We start from the raw sequence: 8,628 nt of genomic DNA, 5'->3' as shown, positions 1-8,628 counted from the left end.
GGCAAACACGAGGCTGTCTCCATTGTAAATAGCCAAAATCACACACAGACCCAGCTCTAGACAATGGGGGTCCCAAAGTTACTATAAAATATATAGTTTAACTACATATATAACTGCATGAAACTATTATTTTATGAGGACAACTCTTTGATATTGTACCAATGTGGCAAGAACATTCCTGCAGTTCTTGTATGATATTAATACACAAAACACGCATAGTCTAGTGAGCATGCCTTCATTCAATAGAAGGAGTCGATAGATAAGAATAAAATAGATAAGATTTAGACTGGTGTGTAGGATTTAGTAGCCTCTAGCGAAGTAGTTGCTGATTGTAATCCCCTCGCCTCACCATCTCTCTTCCTCATGTAAAGAAAGAAATTCAGCTGTGAAACATGTAAAAAATGCAAATAGAATCTAGAACCAGTTTTTAGTTTGTCCATTCTGGGCTACTGTAGAAACTTGGTTTAACATGGTGGACAAGGACGTGCTCCCTCTGTTGATATAAAAGGCTCATACAAAAACAATTCTTATGCTTAGGTGAATATAGAAAAAATAGATTTGAATATTATATTACATTTATGCCAAATATTTGATAATTCTTGCTCTAATAATCTGAATGTTTCTTTTATGTACTGTGTGGCGTTAATTGTATTTGCTGTATTGTAGATTGGATTGGATGGATAGTCTTTATCATCCCCGAGGGACAGTTTGATTTGCAGTTTCAGTTTGATGTGTGATAGCAGCTAGATCTACAACCTGTTTACCAGCCTGGGAGGAAACAAATAATGCAGAGAATTAAAAAAATATATATTTTTAATGAATGACGTCTGCTTGTTTTTGATGGCAGTACTTGATGTTTTTGACAGAATACAGAATGAAAGGGTAAAAGCTTTGCTTTTAAAGCTGGGGTAAGTGGGAATCCAATACCATGACAAGTAACATGATATGGTGTAAACAATAACACGGTAAGTAATATAACTATCTTGACTATAAAACTTACTGAATGTCTCTGGGTATGTAATTTAATGTTACCTGACCCAAATCCTGACATGGAATAACAGGTTCATGTTGTGATACTCTGAGCCACTTTGTTTGTCTCCTATTTACAGAGACGAGGTGTGTACAATCACCAAATTATATTTATTTGGCACACACACAGAGCGGAAAGCTAGAGCCCATGAGGAGATATTTAAAAAAACAAAAACAAACACATAATGGATTAAAATCACATTACCTAGAATCACGTACCTGCTTTTAAATGACCTGACTGCTTTATCCATGTGATTACTGCACATGCAATAAAGTCCTGTTGAGGGTCAAACCCTCTCTGTCATGCATGACAGCATCACACTGGTGCTGCCTTTGGAAAACAACACTCTCTCTCTCTCTCTCTCTCTCTCTCTCTCTCTCTCTCTGTCCTGTGCAGTCAGAGCTTCTGTCACCAACAGAGATGGTGATTGGCTTGGCATTATCTATCCAATGAGGAAGGGGCTCCCTGTACTGGGTCATTCAATGGCTTCATACCAAAAACCAAATTAGACACATTTGTGAATTCAGCCTATAGGGCAGGACGGTGCTGATTACACACACAGAGCATCCAACTTTGTGGGTTACTGGACAACACACTCATGCCAGACTGGTGGGGGAAGAGTGTTAACTGGATTAGTCATCCATACACAGTTTCACTTGTGTGTGTGTGTGTGTGTGTGTATGGTTTTGTGATGAAAAAAATGCTCACTGCTATCTTGTTATTTTCTTGCAGCATGCTCATCTCCACTTGAATGCTCCTCACTGCATCCAGAAGGTACAATTAAATACATGCATGTACTCATGAACACGGGCTTTATTCCTGACTGAGCTGATCTTGAGCTGCCCCCCTCTCTCTTGTCTTTCTGTGTCAGACCCCCTGAGTGACACACTGGCTGAGTGGACATGGCACTGTCATCTGACTGGGATCAAATGAGCCATGAGCAACGACAAGGGATACCCAGCCCATTGGCTAATTGTCCTGAATAATGAGCCTTGTTCTCCTTTCTGATTGGTGTTGGAGGTGGGTTGGCAGTTGGCAGAACCGTTCACGGTATACAGCACAGTGTCACTGAAATGGATTTGTCGGATCCCTGCTGGGGTTGCAGGAGTCAAACCTCCATTTTCCATCCACCCACTGCAACATACACTCTATGCAAGGAATAAGCCCTCATAGTCTACTGCTTGGCTACTCTGCAGTACAAGAAAATCCCTTCAAGACAGCTTTTGTTTCAGGTTTGGCGTCAGTGGACTTTCATTGTAAGGCACAGCTATTTTACAGAGCAGAGACAATTTGATTCAGAGCTTCTCTTGGCTGTCGCCAGTGAGTTTATTCCTGCTGCCCACATAAGGAATTGCAATTACCTGTACTGGAACCACCTGTTTACTTTCAGTACTAATTTCTATAAAAATAACTGTCATTTGTTCAGCATTTGTAGCTAAAACACTGTTATTTTTCATCTGTTTTGCAGCCCAATCCTGCACCAAAGTGCAAAAAACAACCTGGGAATAAATGGTTTCACTGGCTTCATAAATACTGTAGCTGCTTTATGTTTCACAGGGCTTGATTGTAGGTTCGCTGCTAACTGGACTGTAATCCCATTTTGAAGGTGGTTAGTTGCTCCTGCTGGTGCTCTTGATTGGGTTGTCAGAATTCAGCCAGTCGCTGTGTGACATGCAGAACACAGACCTGATTGCACAAGGAACCAGTGCTGACAAAAGTCGAGGGGGGAAAGAAACATGTAATAGACGATAAGGCTTCGTGAGTTCAAAGATCTTGCTCTGGTTTCATTTGTATCTCTCATGGTGTGATGTGAAATTATGATCTGAGACTGTCGTACACCATGGTGGGACAGGCTAAGGAACAAAGCAATAAACAGAGGGATAATGAAATGAAAGGTTGAATCACAGAAACAAACAGAGAAAGACAACATTGCATGAAGGAATCTTATTAACTGAGGTGAATGAAAACATGTCGACGTAATACAAGATATAAAAAATTAGATTAGGATTTTACATTTACACTTGCTGACACTGACTAGTCATAAGAATCAAATAACACTACATATTAAACAAATATTTAATAAAGAAACTGCCTTTATTCTAACTGCTAAGCTAAGTGTGGCCATCATTAAGCTGCTCCAATAAATATTTTCATATTAACAATATATAATGTGAAAGGGGATTGTTTGTATCAACCGACTCTGCAGATCCTTTTGGCTGTACTGAGCTTTTTTAGCTTCTTTCAGCTCTTTGTTTTGGTTCACTTTCACTGCTGTATGCTACCTGCCCAGTAAAACAGAGCTACAAGGTAACTGACTTTGGATGCACGCTTGTCATGTGGCCAGAAAAAAAAAAACTCCAGTGGGATGATGGTGTCGCCTGGTGTCTGCTGGATGCATGTATACCATATCACCCGACAGAAACATTAATACTGGACAAATCATTCATTTTTTTTCTAAAATATCTTCACATGGTAACTGTAGTATAATTAGGGTTGAGTAAGTTATTTTAATGGTAAATAAACTATGGTTATTTATGATTACGGTTAGGAAAATAAAACTCTTGGATAAGGTTAAGGAAAGATTATGATTATGGTTTAAAAGTAGCAAACATTAATTGCAGATCTGGAACGGGTCACAAACCCTAGTCACCTACATCCAAGTCTGGCTACACACCCATCCACCACCCTGACCCCCTCATGACTTGATGCATCGACACCAAAATATGTTGAGGGATGTAGATTATAAGGTGGAGAATAATCTAATGATGGTAATTCTCGATACTGCTGCTGGTTTATATAGTTACATCTATTGAAACGGACTTATTACAAGGAACACATTTTTAGTTTAAAAACAAACATATAAAGGAGAAGGCGACCTTGCATCTAGCTATAAAACTAACTGCATGATATCTAAGTATCTGTAATAAATACCTTTTCCTTCCATTTGTGCCAAGCTGATTTATACGACAGATTAGGCAGATACAGAAATGGAGACAGCTATCTCTGTTATACCTTTGATGGTGATGATTTCCACTTTTCATGGTGAATAAAAGCCTCAATGTCATTTATGCTTGGACCATATTTTCTCAATTACCAAAATATCAAGCCATGTCATATGACAAATGTATCAGTGTTGTCATACTAGATGTCTTTTGTGTCATTCAGCTGATTTTGGCTTCCATCTTTTCCTGGCTGTCATGTCTGCTCCCCTTCCACCACCCCGCCCCATCTCCCCCTGTCTTTTTCTCGCCCCCTCTACACCGAGGCTTGCTGGGACTTCACACAGCCCACTCACAGTCTGCTCATCAAGTCCGCTACACACATAAACACTCACATACACATATTCATGCACCTCGCCATTCCATGGCACCTTGCAGCACAGCAGGTCGCCTTCGCCTGTCTGTCAGAGCCTCCCCCAAAACATACCCAGAGCAGCAGTAGTATTACTCTATCAGCAGCCCGGCTGAGGCTGGCGAGCTCTGCTCTCGGACCCCCCTACTGAGCCGACCCAACGGAGCGTGACCACACCAGGTGGGAGACAGCCACATTGTGCCAACTCTGAAAGGAAGTGGTTTGACTCATTTGTAAGTCGACATTTATGGATTTATCTCTTAAAATATCTAAAGATTGTTACAGAGGGTTTAATTAAAGTGGAACTTAATCTCTTTGCACTTTCTTTTTTAGTCCGTGTGATAGCGGCTGTCTCCAAGCACAAAAGGTGTGAATATAAGTATATAAGTGTTAGCTTTGTGATCTTGCAGTTCCACACTTATGTCTAATTTTGCATTAAAGTGTTCACATTATGTCACAGCGTAAAATAATTTTCTAGGTTGCATCATTCTGAAACATTAAATTGAGATTTTGCACAATTTAGCTAACCTAATCACAAATTTAGCTAATGGCAGCTAACCATTTTGCACTTCATGCAGCTGAAAGTTCAAAGTATTTTTTGTAGCATCGTGCTTTTCTTTCATTTCTTGGCAGTATAAAAAATATTAAAGGCAATTTAGTAGTCTGCCTGTATAAAATCGGGGGACAGATTAAAGAAAAAAATGGTCCAAATTGAAACAGCGGTGGTTGACATATTTTAGTCGATATGGGTCAAGCTCCAAAAACTCTAGCTCTTACACTTTCCAGTCTGTAACTTATTGAATTTTTTCAAACTCTAAACTTACAGAAGATAAAAGACAAGTATACCGAACTTCATGTGTAAAATTGGTCAGAATAGCCCGTTTAACACACTCTTCAAACATGCTCGAGATGTCAAATCAATCACTGTAAACACCAGGTCTTTTTAAAGCTGCACTATCATTATGCAGTGCAGAGGTTTCAAATCAATCTGCATAACCACGCAATGATCATGTAACTGGAAAAAAAAGAAAATTCAAGCAGACTTGATGTTCGCAGTGATGGATTACACAACTCAAACAGGTTTCAAGAGCTAATTGATTTTCATGCTGTAAGTAAATGAAAGGAAACCAGCAGCTGCCAGGAACTCGAGCAGAAATACATCCAAAAATCTGAAATCTGCTTTTGAAATTTAGCAGCAGAAATTCTAAATATACACAACTTAAACCTGCATTCAAGATGTAAACAACTTAATCGCTAACATATTAAAAAGCCAGTATGGCATGCATTTTAGCTCTCTATCCACTCCTCAGGGAAATATCTGGCTCTTTAGCTCGTCGTTAACTTTGTCTGTTTGTCATTTGGTGCTTGGCAGGTAGTGTACAGTAGGTTTATTGTGCTGAATACAGCTTGATATGTCTGTAAATGACACAGCAGGCAGGCAGCTGTTAACTTTTTTTTTTTTTTAAATCACACTTTCTGTTTGTGATCACTTGATTTAATCCACACGAAGCAGTCCAGCCAGTCCAAAACTTTGTCAGCCGTCTCCATCATTAGCTCGTAGCTTGTTAGCTCATGTCCTACTAGTTGTCATTTGACAGTGGCTAACACAGTGAGACTAAAGGTAACAAACTGCACTGGGCGACCAGGGAGAGGCTTATTACAGCAGTCTTCCTCCGGTGAGATCCTGTAATGGAGTGAAAACCTGGCCAGGCCGCCCTGGCCCTTGGCGACTCTAATTAGCAACAAGTGGGTAAAACCAATTGATTAATTAATTCTCAGTAATGAAATGAGAGTGGGGAGACTACCCCCTCAAGTGGAGGACCCACAATGCTTTGCCATCAGCTTGCATCTCTGTGTATCTCTGGGTTTCCCAGGCTGTGCGTCTGGGTCACCTCCATGCCCAGCTCTACTTGTCTGGATAATTAGCTGCCCAGCCCTCGCTGCCAGGCTGTGCGCCCCATGGATTTATGATAGTGATGGCTGGCCTGGTCTCGGGAGGTGGGGATGGTGTATGTTTGTGTGTGGGTATGTGCCAATGAGGCCAAGGGAGACATGTCTGTCCTACTAATGAGGGGACACAAGGTTATTTACGGCAGACTGAACCAGTGTCATGGATATGGAGATAAGGCAATACCTGGGTAATAAATCATTAAGAATATGTGTGTGTGTGTGTGTGTGTGTGTGTGTGTGTGTGTGTAGTCCAAACAGTGAAATCATCGCAGATGGGTGTGCTTTTCAGTATCAGCCACTTTCTCACACTTCTACTGCAAGGACAAGAGAGGCTTCATCTTTATGATTCACCCTCTCTCGTCTCCACTTATTCACACACTTATATTCAGCAGCAAACGTGTCTGTCATCTTTACATTATGTATCACACTTTTTATTTGCTTTGCCGTGAAAAACAAACTGAAAAGGTCTCTGTCCTCCTCCACTGTAGTGACTCATGTTTCCTTTATTTTCAGTGCATTGTATTGCGATTCGGAGCTGAAGCTGGACGTCCATGGGCTGCGGATCAATGGGAGGCAGGTGCTGTGATGAATGCAGTGTTGTTTCTGTATCTTTTATGCAAACATTTATGCTGCTTGAATTTGAGCAGCTATTGCTGTTTCTTATTCTTTGACTCAAATGGCAAACGGAGTCGTTTCAAGGATGTTAATGACGTCAGGATGCAAAGGCAGCTTGAGAGTATAAATCAAATGTATCATTTTACTTTTTTAAAGCATGCCACAAAGACATTGAACAGCACTTCAATGCTGTAGAAATTAAAAAGTCTGTTGGAGAACTCCTCGAGTGTCGCACTATCCAGACAAGCTTGACCCATCTGACTTGCTGAAGGTCTGTTTAAAACATCCATCTGAACCAGCACTGAGAAGATTAAAAATCAGCCCTTTTGTACAATATGTGCCTGTTGCTGCATGGAATACATTTTGAAATGAAGCTCTGACAATTTTCGTAGCCAGCGATTTGACCTTTGAATAGATGTCTTTTATTAAAGTGGAGAGCATGTCTGGCTGTGGATTGGCTGAACTGCTGGGTCTGCCTTCTGGTGACCTTGTTAACCAGAGAGCCGACCTGTGTCCTCACCTCACTCTTTTTCCTGCTTCAAGCCAAATTTGTCCTCTAGCAGAAGTGCAGACCTTTGACCCTGTGTGCTTTTGTAATTTATATTTCTTTCAGTCCGTCTGTTATATCATGGTGTTTTTTGTTTCATGTTATAGAGCTTTTCTCTCTCAATGTCAGAGTCAGACGCCCACAAGGAAAAATCACCTTGTCAGAGCGATCATAATACAGTAGGTATTTTACAATCCATTTATATCCCTCTCACTGGCCACCTACATTTCCTATTTCTTTTGTACCTGGAAGTCCATACTGTCAGACCTCATTTACTATATTATACCTGTTTTCATTAGATCACTTACATTTGTGGGTTTGTACAGAGGCCCATCTCTTTCTCAAATAGAACCCACTCATATTACTCAACTTAATGTTACAGCAGCTATATTCTTAAATTTGTCAAAAGCTTTGTCAGATCTGTCAGACTGATCAAGGACACAGGGATGTTAAAGCAAGCTAATGGGACAAATATGAATGCAAATAAGCAGCTTCCTCTGTGTCTAGACAGGCTCCATTTATTGGGCAGCACAGTATGAGTTCAAATTTTAGTCATTGTTTTTGATTGGTTCTTCTGTTTGAATTTCTGCCTCTCATCTGCCATTCAAACCAAAGTGCACTGCTTTATGCACTTGCTTTTTAACCAGCAGGGAAAATACTTTATGTCAAACCTGAGGAAACTAGTGATTGGCAAAGCAGTTCTTTTTAGATTAATGAATCATTAGAATCAGTTCATTAATAACATTCATACAAAAGATTTGCTCACCGAATTGTTCAATGTTTGACCGGAGCTCAGACTGCCTACTCCCACTCCATGAAATGCAAGTAACTGAACACTGCCTATGCTACAGTCGTTCTACACTTGTTTCAAACCCCACTGGCCCCGTTGTTGCTCGTTTCAGAAGCCTCCCAGAGAATGGTGATTTTCAAAATAAAATACTCTATGCAAACTTCTGGTTGTACAAACAGCCAAAGGGGAAACAAATTGTTTACATAGCATATATACGCATTTAGAAGCACCTAAACCAAGGAAAATGACCAAATCTGAGCAAGTAATCAAAGTCTGGTGGGCGAAACACTCCCGGTGAGGTTTGAAGTCGTGTAGAGGATGGACCAAAACAGCATTGCAGCTGCA

The sequence above is a fragment of the Larimichthys crocea genome, chromosome X (assembly GCF_000972845.2).
Source record: "Larimichthys crocea isolate SSNF chromosome X, L_crocea_2.0, whole genome shotgun sequence".
Classification (NCBI taxonomy): domain Eukaryota; kingdom Metazoa; phylum Chordata; class Actinopteri; family Sciaenidae; genus Larimichthys; species Larimichthys crocea.
The sequence above is the reverse complement of the archived record's forward strand: the minus strand, read 5'-3'. Positions refer to the sequence as shown.